Source organism: Nicotiana tomentosiformis, chromosome 4 (genome assembly GCF_000390325.3).
Source record: "Nicotiana tomentosiformis chromosome 4, ASM39032v3, whole genome shotgun sequence".
Classification (NCBI taxonomy): domain Eukaryota; kingdom Viridiplantae; phylum Streptophyta; class Magnoliopsida; order Solanales; family Solanaceae; genus Nicotiana; species Nicotiana tomentosiformis.
This window is the reverse complement of record NC_090815.1, coordinates 126,052,642-126,064,715: the sequence shown is the minus strand read 5'-3', so window position 1 is coordinate 126,064,715 and position 12,074 is coordinate 126,052,642. Positions and strand designations below refer to the sequence as shown.

Sequence of the window (12,074 nt, the reverse complement as noted above, 5' to 3'; positions counted from 1 at the left end):
GCATGCCTATTCAGAAGATGAATTCCTGAATATTAGGCTGAATTTTAGACTTTTATCATTTCTGGAATGCCCTGTTTCATGATGTAAATAAAGAGTACACAATTATTTTCAACTACTCCAATTAATTCGAAGAGAATGATTTCAATTATTCCACTTCTGCTATTCATCTCAATGAGACATCAATGGATGAATGGATGGTTGTTGGGATTAAAGGGCACAAATACATTATAAGGGGAGGTTTGGGACGACGGTATAAGGGCATGTATACAACATTCAACAACATGAAATGACTCAAATCGGGATGTATAGTGGTTCAAAAATAAATGGTCTTATTATATGTATACATTTTTAAAAAAAAATCGCAATATGCATAGTTCGAGTTGAAAGCAATAAGTTCCAGTTGAATCCACATAAGCCGCATACAGACATAGACACAAAGCTTTGAGCTATATCTTGGACTTGGATCTGCCAATTCAAATGCTAATCATTATTATCATTGATAAATCTCAACAACCGCCGGTATGGCATGGAGCTCAATGATTTTATTTATTTATTATTTTTATAAGAGCATGGAGCTCTATGCTATGTTAACTTTTCTGAAAATCTTATCTAAGCAATGGGTTTGTCTGCAGCTGAACTCCCATCCCCTCTTTCTTTGATTGCCATTTTCGCGTTCATCATCGTGTACTTGGTAATTTCTTACCTTGTTCTTGATCTAATTGATCAACAGGGAGATTCCAACGATGAGATTTCTGCAATAGACTCTTGTGGCTCGGGCTTATCTGTTGAACAGTTGCAAGAAATCAGTTGTTTCTATCTCAAAGGACAAGCAAATTCGATGTGTGCCATTTGCTTGGGTAGTCTTTGTGAAGCAGAATTGTGCAGAAGTTTTCCAGCTTGTAACCATGTATTTCATGCTCAATGTCTTGATCCTTGGTTGGCGAAAAGACCAATTTGTCCAACATGTCGAACACCATTCAGGCCATAGTTTTCATTGCCAGAGTAAGAAACCATTAAAATGCACAAGCACATTGGGCCGAGGCATAAAGGCGTTTACAACGACAACTGTTACAACATTCACCAACATGAACAGATACCAAAATGTAGAGCCAGGGGATATGAAAATGAGCTCAATCCTTTTATATGTATATACATTTTGATTTTTTTGAACATGTATACATAGTTCGAGGTGAAAGCAATGAGTTCAGTTGAACCGAAGGAGAGCATGAGAGCTAAACAATAACAGTTGCATAACATACATAAACACACAGCTTCTTCAGCAAATCAAGGACTTGGATTTATCAATTCAAATACCACAACTTTTATTATTGATAAACCTCAACAACCTCTGGTATGGCATGGAACTCAATGACTAGCTGTGCTATGTAATCGCCAACTTTTATCTCAAAATCAACATTAGACTGGTTGAATAGCATCACGAAAACATGATTCTTGTCTAAATCAACCACTCCACCCCAATTTTTTATTTTTTGTTGCTCGACGGTTATCATACAATGTGCTATAGCTTGAGAGATGGCAAATTCTATCAGGAAGTGCAACTATCACAGGCCTGATAACACTTTTTAGCAGCATTTTCAAACTTAATATAAGAAATATTCTTCTTGCAAAGTCCATCTTAGGGGTTTAGCAAAGGCTCCTGCCTCTGACAGTACCAAGCAGAAGTTAGAATATTTATATATACATATAATATGTGTGTGTGTGTGTGTGTATGCTAAAAGCATATTCATCCTGAACAAGGGCGGATGTACTAAAGAAGATATGGGTTATCTGAACCCAATAGCTTTAGCTCAAACCAGTGTATATGCATTAGAAATCCGCTAAATTAGTAAAATAATAGATTCCTAAACCAATAAATCAAATGATTGTAGTAGAATTTTGAACTCAACTCATAATGTTCAAATCCTAGATCCTAAATTTGACCTCTTAATTTGTCAGAACATGCGCGCGCACACATATAACCAGGATCTCATAGATAGGTCAGCAATACTAGTCAAAAAATTACTAATACATTGTTGCAAATTTACCTGAAAAGATCATAACCTACAGAATGAAAGAACATTCGTTTAGGCAAAGTGGCCTTATCTGATAGTCTTCTCACATGTAAGAATGGTATGTAACTCTTAATTGCTCCAGACAGATCAGCTCCATTTTGGACTGCAAATTTTGTGATATTTTTCTCGGCCATCAGTAAAATTTACAGAACCAGAGCTGCAGACGCTGGAAGAAGACTGAAGAAATGGTCAATTTAGACCACTCTCTAATTACCTTCCTTTCAAATTAAGGTAGCTACTCCATTTTTGACTGATTGATCAATGATTGTTGTATTCGTTAGATGATTGTCGTATCTATGTGACGGGTTTGAAGTTGATTCAAGATTCCTCCTTTTTATGCATTGAGTATTTGAATTGATTGATCTGACTAACTCAAATTCATGTTGTGTTGTGTAGGACATAATAAAGGAAAGTATCTCTTACCAGGAGGCAGGAGCTTTTCTATTTTCAAGACTCGAGCTCGATCAAGCTATTTGGTTAATGTGGAGAAATATCATCCATCCGAGCACACTCCTAGTGGGGGCTTTTGGCTCGATTTGTTTCTGATTTAATAGGATACAAAAGCAAGTGATCACAAAAATCCCAAACCCACCCTCCCCCCCGCCCACCCCACCCCCCCCCCCCCCGAACCAGCAGCATTTAGATTACAATACTTAAAGCTACAAATAAAATGCATATTACCATGAACAAAACACTAGTTCATGAAACAAGTCCTCCAGGATGGAATTAAAGTAGGATAAAGCATAGAAGCTAAACCACTCCCTTCAACTGTCATCTTCAACCATTCCCTCTTTTACATCAAGTGCGAATGTATATTCCTGATCACAACCTAGATAAGAATCACACATGAAATAGAGTGTGTACGTCCTTGTTCCAGCTTCCGTAGGGGCAGCAAAATCAAGCTTGATCCTTGACTTCCTTTGCAGACTAACCCTCTTAATAGCTAATAATTGGTTGCTCTTCGTATCTCCAACAACAAGCCACCATCCTTCTTCCTTGGCTTTAGGATATCTAGGTGCAAACACAGGTCCAACCTCTGTTCTATCCTCAAGATCTCGCTCAAGAGTCACCTGTAAACTCACATCATCTCCTGCTCTCACATTCCCACCTTCCAACACATCATATGTCAAATCAACATTTGGAAACCGGTTACAGAAACGGGCAATATCCATAAGCTGTGGCTCTGACATATGCAAGAGCTCATGCCTCTCGTTATCTTCCATCTCCACTAAATCAAACATTGTCTCTATCTTCCCCGGATTTTCTTGGCATTTCTTAGCCAATTCCTTTGTGAAGTGTGGAAGTTGGAGAAGCATAGAGTCATGCTCCCACATTCCCTGAGTGACCATCTGGCTCACTTCCATTGCTAGAAGTGCCAGATTCAGCCATCCGTTACTGGATATTACATCAACCATTGCTTGGAGCAGCCTACTAGCAGAAAGAAGTACCTCTTGCTAGTCAGAAGCTAGATTCCCACGCACCATTTGCCTGGAGAAGTGAGCTTGCAACAGAGCATTAGCCTTGACATGAGGGTCTACGTATTTGGGATTGTCAAAAGAGAAGCGCTGATGATTAATTAATCTTCTTATCAACTCCTCGTCGCCAGGTCTTATTGGCAGCTGTTCATACTCCGATGCTGAAGCCAAAATTTCAAGCAAGCCCTTCAACTTCGTTTTGGAGGTCAAAGAAGAGCTAAAACGTTCTATCGTAGTGTAACTGATGTAATAATATGATGCGATCATGCCAAGATTCAGGGGCGAAAGCAAAAAGTCATCTTCCACAGTAACACATTTACTCGACTCCAAGTCACCGAGAGTATTCTCCACCAGCTCCGAGAGGTGATCCGAAAGATGCCTGTGACTAATACCCTGCAGATTATAGTAGTTTGGATTCTGAGTTAGCCTTCTGTACATGAATGTCCATGTAAGGTAATCTACAGCATCCTGCTTGTTCTGAATAACACCAACAACCACCTCCGCATTGAAATTGCCGTGGAGATAGTGTTGCAAATGGCTCTCCACTGGGAACGCTTCGTATAAGAACTTCTTGTAGTAGTCCTTGCGTGGTGCATGGCAGAGGATGACACACTTCCCCGAGCTATCTACGAGAGGTCGACTGGCATGACCTATCATCTGCAACAAATCACTCACTGGATAATCACTGTGCGCATTTTCCCTACCATCATAGTACTGAGTTCCCATAACCACCACCAGATGGGCAGAGAGGGGCACTCCCCAACACATTGTGCTGCTCATTACACATACTTGAATCCATCCAGTTTCAAACAATGTCTTCACTATATCCTGATCTGTGCTGGACAAGCCTTCGTGCAAGTAGCCAACACCATACTTAAGTGTCTCTTTTAGCATGGGCTCGCTGATCCTCTCCACAAAAGGCTCTAGCTCCATTTCGGACTGCAGCAAAAACACGGGTGTGTCTTACTGTCCATGTCTGAGTAAGTCATCAGATCCACTGCAATGAGGCGTGCATGCTTCCTCGTGGGGACATACACTATTGCTGGTTTTCCCATCCTTGCATGCTGTACTATTGCTGTGTACGTGGGTTTTGTCATGGCTTGCATCCTAGCCTCAAAGTTTGCAATATCAACACCCTGAATATGTATTTCCAGCGGCACGGGCCTTACACCCGGAGGAAAGTTGAAAAGACCATGAGTCGTAGCCCCAAGCCATTCCTCCAAATCCTTGGCATTAGCTAGAGAAGTCAACAAAGCAACAACTCGAATCTTGTTCTCAACCTGGCTTGAGATGTATCGCATCCGAGAGACAATCACCTCCAACACAGGACCACCTTGGCCACCAATCAGGTGCAGTTCATCGACGATAAAAAGACTTACTTGCTAAACATACTTTCGCTGTTTCCAGCGACGAGATAAAGCATCCCATTTCTCAGGCGTGTTTATAATTAACTGACCCTTCTCTGACAGTTTCAAATCAGTTGTTGTTTCCCCAGTTAATTCGACCACTCTCATTCCAAGAGAATCTCCAAATTTCTTCTTCCAATCACTGTAACGCTCCTTAGCAAGGGCCTCAAGGGGAGCTATATACACTGCACGTAAGATACTACCAGATCCTTTCTGATGATTCCTCAATATGGCAAATTCAGCACAAGTGGTCTTCCCTCTACCAGTTGGAGCTGCGACCAAGACGTTGTCATCTGAGTTGTACAAGACTGTAAAAACCTGAGTCTGAACAGGATTGAAATGCTTAAAATCTTGATAAAGTGCTTCATAGGCTGAATTCCTCAATGCAGTAACTGGCAGAGGTTGCAAGTATAGTAACTCCGTGGGAGGAGGATACTTCTCTGGTAAAATTAGGTGCCGGAAAGAAACTGGTAAAACAGTTTGGGACCCTAGCCATCTATCAGACACAACATGGATGAAGTATTGAGAAGGCAGTGGTTCATAAATTGGGACTGTGAAGTTCAAAGTATGGTCCTCATCAATGTACTGCTTCTTCAGCATGAAGTATTCATGATGAAGAATATAGTCCCCATCATTATTTTCCACAATAATCCAGAAAGGTTCCACATAACCATGGACCTTGTCCTCCCACTGGAAATCTGGTGTGATAGTCAATTCTACCCTCAGAACCGAGCGGGTAATTGGCTGAACATGTGCTGCAAGGTTGAGCTTTGGAAACTGATGAATGAACTTGTGAAGTGTTCTTCCCATCTTTGGAAAACGGATAAGTTCCCCCAACTCTTGTGATGAAAGATCATAATACCGCTCCCAAGCCAAATCTTTCTTCTCCAATTTCATCAAGATTTCATTTGGGATGCCGTTGAATTGGCGAAGTGGTGTCTGCACACTCCACATCCTCTTACTTATCATCTTGCACCATTTCAAAGCCGCCTCAGCTAATATAGCCCATCCTCTTTTCAGAACTATCTCAAAAAGGGCTCACATCAGACGTGCAGCACTCTGCAAAGAAAATCACAAAATTAAAAAAAGATGGACTACCGTAGTCTGCACCAAAGAAACAAAGAAGCAACCAAAAAATGTTCACGTATGTGCCAAACAAACCTGAGTTACATAAACCATGTCCGATGACAAAGACAACCCTTCAAGCTTCAGCTGTGAAATATATGCCTGCAGTAGAACATTGATCTTGGCACTGGGCTCCTCAAGACTCTCTTTGACCGGAATGGGAACACGATCCAAAAGCTTTGCCAATTCCATCTTCTCGTCTTGCCTTACTGTTACATATTCAAACTCCTCACTGAGAGAGAAGAGCCTACACAGCTCAATATCACCCATTGTCGGTTTCAAGTGCTCATTGAATGTGGAAATCGTCCCATGAGTTATATAGTAATAGCTAGCAATACGATCCAAGTCAGTCACCTGGAAATATCCACTTTTTCTGTCATACTTAACCAGGTTGTTTTGGTCCAGTAATGTAGCTGCAGAATGAACCTGCAAAACAAGTATCCTTTCAAGACACTGGAAACTCTTTGATACTCCATGGCCCAACAATGAAAAAAAAATTCAATTTTAAAGCTACACATATTTATCTGGAAAAAGAAAAACCACACAATAAAACAGACAACAACACAATGACAGAAAATTTGCAGATCCATTAACTGTTAGTACTATGAACTATTACTATAACGTCTAAAGAGGTCTGTCAGAGTAGCGTTCAGCCTCCGATCTGCTTTAGTGAAGTTCTGTATTAATATGCTGCACATGCACACAATGGGTTTTAGCTCACATCATATCTCCAACAAGGACATTGGGGCTTAATGATCTAGGCAGTTCTATCAGACAACAAAATGCAAACCACTATATGCCATGTTCATGTGCAGCTGTCCCTCACACAGATATTACCTGTTCCTCAACATTCGTGACAACTCAAGATTTTAAACACGCATAGTATGAGCAAACAATTTCAACAACAGGTAGTGGAATATAAGATTCTTACCAAGTCTGCACGCCTTTCCTCCAGAGTATAGTCACTTTTGAGAGCATCAGCAGCGAGACCATAAAGAGTGGGGCTTCGCATCATTCGAACATAGAGGTAAGTATAGAGGAGCCACTTGCAAGCCTCTCTGGCATTCTGCACCGTCCCAAGGACAATCTCGGCGTTCAACTGATCAGCCAACTTCGATATAAATTGACTTTCAATAGGAAGCTGCAGATTCATTAAAGAAAGATAATATCTCAGCTCACTGTGTCCAGTTATGATGATTCCTTCACCATAAGTGTCATACTGAGGCCTTCCAGCACGGCCAAGCATCTGCATAACATCAAGGGGACTTAGTTCAGTCCAGGCTCCTTTTTCAGGATTGTATATCTGGGTGCCTTTTATGATGACAGTATGTGCAGGTAAATTGACACCCCAGGCTATGGTTGCTGTTGAAACCAACACTTGCACATGGCCATCAGCAAAAAGATCCTCCACAAGTTGACGATCGGTCCTAACCAACCCAGCATGATGAATTGCGAAACCATAAGGTAAAAGATTTTTGAGATCATTGCTCTTGACAAGCTCTGTTTGAGACTGAAGAATTTCCCGAGCTAAACTATTCTCCTTCAAAAACTTACTAAGTGCGTCATTAGCAATTGCAGAATCTCGTATTGCGCGAGCTGTTTTAGTGGTTTCCTTCCTGGAGTGTACAAAAATAAGCACTTGATGCTTTCCCGCCACACTGATTACCTTACCTTCTCATAGCAAACATCATTCATCAGCTGGAATCTCTGCAACGGCTTCTTAACAGTGATTCCAGTGATTCCAATATACTGTTGAGCCAATGGGACAGGTCTGTAACTATTGTCAAAATAGAAGAGGCCCTTCTTCAGATCAACTCTCAAAAACACAGCCACATCCTCATAATTTAATAGAGTTGCTGATAATCCAACCAGTCGGATATGATCTTTCGTGGTCTCAATTTGTCTGATAGTTCTTGCAATTATACTTTCCAAAACGGGACCTCTGTTGTCATGCAGAAAGATGTATCTCATCAATGATAAGAAGTTTAACTAGCTGTGTATAGGTGCGATCACCTGACTTTCTGGTTATGATATCCCATTTCTCCGGGGTTGTCACAATAATATGAGTTTCTTCAATCTGCTGACGAGTTAGTGTTTGATCTCCACTCAGTTCTTTCACACTGACACCATAGTGTTCCAAACGCCTGGAGAGATTGCCAACTACTTCAGCAACTGGGGCTTTCATGGGCGCCACATAGACAATCTTATAATTGTTATGGTTGAAAGATCCATCTTCGTTACGGTGCAATCCGATTTGTTGAAGTATAGCAAGCATAGCTACATTAGTCTTTCCAGCTCCTGTGGGAGCACACAGTAAAATATTTTCAGGAGAAAATAGGGCCGTTTCATATACTTTACTCTGCACCCTGTTCAATTGGGCCATCCCACTGAAAGCTGGCTGTGCCCACTCTGGAAGGGAAGAGATCTTCACAAGCGCTTCGCCGGGAGCTAATGGCTTTGGCATCAATCTTGGCACATGAACTTCCTCATAACCCTTCATATGAATCCTACAAGATGTCTCCGGAAGCTTACACTCTTCATTTTCCATGACTAAACCACCCTGATGGAAGGCAAGGCTGTTAAGATCGAGCAACTGACGATGACCCATCAACCAACCATTATCAAGATCCCTATCAGCATGTCCCTTCCTTTTCAAGTCACCATCTGCTCTAGTCTCGTCTTTAAGCCGACTAGCTTCTTCCCTAATGCTTTTCTCCAAATTGTTTTGCCTCTCTTTCGCAGTTGCCCTAGTAGCATGCAACTGTTCTAATATTGCAGCATGGTCTGACCCTAAACCCAACATTTCTTCTTCAATTTTCTTCCTCTTTTCTTGGTCTTCAGCCCTTGCAAGACGGGTACACCACGCTACCTTCAGCCGGTTTTGCAAAAGATACTTTATGAGACTGAACTTCTCAAATTGCAGATGCACCAGCAGCTTGGTTTCCACTTCATGGTCATCACCTTCAGCCAGGATTTTAAGAAGCTCCTCAACAAGTATTTGACTCTGTTGTGCATCAATCTGCTGCTCATAAGCTTGAGAAATCTTTCTTTGAAGCCAATAAGCATCTATATCCTGAACATTCAAGGCCATTCCTTCCTCAAGTTCCTGCATCCCATCATCATCAATGTCACCGCCCATCTGCATAGTGCTAGCCCCATTAGCTTGCACATCGTCATCCTCCTCTTCATCCTCTGGCACCGCATCAAGGTCACTTTCTTCATCTTCTTCTTCATTCTCCTCAAACTCAACTGCTACACCAACATCACCATCAAGAGCTTCATCAACATCGCCTGCACCAGCCACTGCAACATCACCATCACCTTGATAGTCAGTGATGAGTCTGCCAATTGACACCAACTGCTCAAATACCTGGATGGATATGGGATTCAACAAATTCTCGATTTCTTTTTTCTTGTCGGGGTTCTTCAAGTTATCATTCTTTAGCACAGCCAAGATCTCATCAGCTGCCCCACACACAATTTTCAGGGGCTGTCCACCTAATTGCTGCTGAATCATACTGAGCATGGCCTCATAAGCAGCCCTAGTTTCCTTGGTTTTTGGCTGGTAAATGCCTTCCTCTGTCGAGGTAAGGACACTTTCTTCCTGAAACCATCTCCCCTTCTTGCTCGGCCTAGCGGGCTCAGAGCCAAGTCGCTCCCGTTCCTTCTTCTTCCTAGCCCTCTGAGTATTCTCATCCAACTCAGGAGGTCTACCCCTGGAGACACGATCCCCAAACGATTTGGGGTCTATTTTTCCAAAAAGAGACTCACGTTCACCGGAGGGTTCATGTGTGTCTCGTGGGCGAGAATCAGTTGCTAGAACAAGACTGGCATTGGCACTATAGTCATGCTGTTTGAAACGTGCATGTGCCTCTGCACCACCACCAATGTTTGACATCTTCAATCAATCAGATATCAACAAAGACCTGAAAATCAACAACAACAGCAACAAGCCAACAAGAACAGTCCTATTTAGAATTCTCAAATAAACAAACAAAGAGCCAACAAATTGTGTGCAAAAGCTTGAATTGTATTGTAAAAAAAAAAAATTAAAACTACAAAGCAACCCTAGGTTTAGATAGAATAAACTGAAAAAATCGCTATATCAATGTGTTAGAGAAAAATAAACTAAAAAGTTTGCACGTACCAAATCAGAGTAACTCAAAATCGTCTGTCGAAGTAGGAAATAAATTAGGGCAGCTCGAAATTGCAATGTACTATGTAGACCGAAGCAGAGAGGATACTCAAATCGAACCGCCTCTGCATGGGAGTTGAATGTTAAGAATACGAGGCTTTATATCTTTTTGGAGAAGGCCCTTGGCATGACGTCACTACTACTATCTACAAAAAAGGAGGATTTTTAACACACAGTCTCTCAACACAAAAATTATTTATTTGATTGAAGAAAAAATGATCTTGGATTTATTTTCATCACTTTGAAAAATATATATAAAGTCTCCATAATAATATACTTATATAACATCAATTTACTATAACTTTTCATCGGAACTGAATTTTTAAGTTATATTTCACCTCTTTATAACAACTTTTTACCTATAACAATAACAACATCTATATTTATAACAGAACGCTCCTTGTAAAATCACCGCTCTATAACAATCATGTAGATCTCTAATATTATTAATACTAATTCTAAATTCTGCGCACAATCTTTTTCATTGAACAAAGTTATCTTCTTGCATAATACGTAAGATTTGAAGATCTGCCATGATATATTTTCCATTAGACAAATTATCAAAACATATTTATATAGAATATTCAATTGTTAAGCTCTTAAATTGCTTCCCAAGGAAAGCTATCAGATAGTATCATTTTTGCTGGAATTTTGGACACACGTCTTCTCTAATTCAAGCGTTGTAAGAAAATAAATTCTACGAAACATTGTACAATTACAAAGTTTTTCTATCAATCTTGAAAGAATTTATTTTTCTAGTAGCTTTAAAATGTGCACCTTAAAGTTTAAATCTTTGTACGTTTAGTTATAAATTTATTAATTATATATTAGCTTTCTTAATATCTAATTAGTTAAATACACATATTTTTTGAGATTTTAAATTTTAATAATTTTTTAAATATGTAATATTAAAAAGAAAAAAATTGATTTCTGGTAATTTTGTTTATTACAGCCAAAAAAATCTAAATGTCAAATGTTATTATAGGTGTCTAACAGTCATTCACTATAAAAGTCAAAAAATATCAAAACAAATGATGATGTTATATAGAGGTTTGACTGTACATGAACAAGAATACTTTGTACAACCTATATATGTTAGCTTTGGAGTTTGAACAAACCGTTCATATTAGGGGTGTTAATTGATATTTAAAAACCGATTAAACCGTACCGTACCGAACCGATTTTTAATTTTTTTTTAATAAAACTGTAGGTTTTTATATAAATTTATAACCGTACCGATAATTAGGGTAGATTTTTTATTTTATGAAAATAAATCGAAAAAAATACTAAATCATACCAAATAAATATATTTATATATTATATTTAAAAATAATAAAGCATTATTTTTTCTTAGGCTTTCGAACTATGAAAACAGTTACAAGTTAACAAGTAATTAAACTCGAAATCCTAATTCCCAAACTTACTATGCTACTCCTATTAAATTAAATTATTCCAGCATATTCACTAGCAAGACACAAGGTAGTTTAGCGATTATGAGTAGCAAACTACAATTTATTGAATATGTTTCCTTTCGTATGATTCAGATTTATCTTTTTGAATATTTAATATATTCTTGAGTCTCAGCTTTGTTAATATCTTTCCACTCGTGTGATTTATATTTATTTTTTTTGTATTTGCTTAGTTTCTTTTACGTTGTTGTAGAACAGTTGATGGATCTATAATTTGGCCATCTTTCATATTTTAAAATGTCTAGAGAGTTTTGACAAGTCCTAAAAAAGCACGTATGTTATTTCATTCTTCTTTTACAAGTGACTTTTACATGACATTAAAAAAAACTCGA

At 39.3% G+C, this 12,074-nt stretch overlaps 1 pseudogene; it reads right to left on the bottom strand.

Annotated features, from left to right (window-relative positions):
- Positions 1-2,732: 2,732 nt before the first annotated feature.
- Positions 2,733-10,340, bottom strand: LOC104088446 (DExH-box ATP-dependent RNA helicase DExH12-like; annotated as a pseudogene).
- Positions 10,341-12,074: the final 1,734 nt, after the last annotated feature.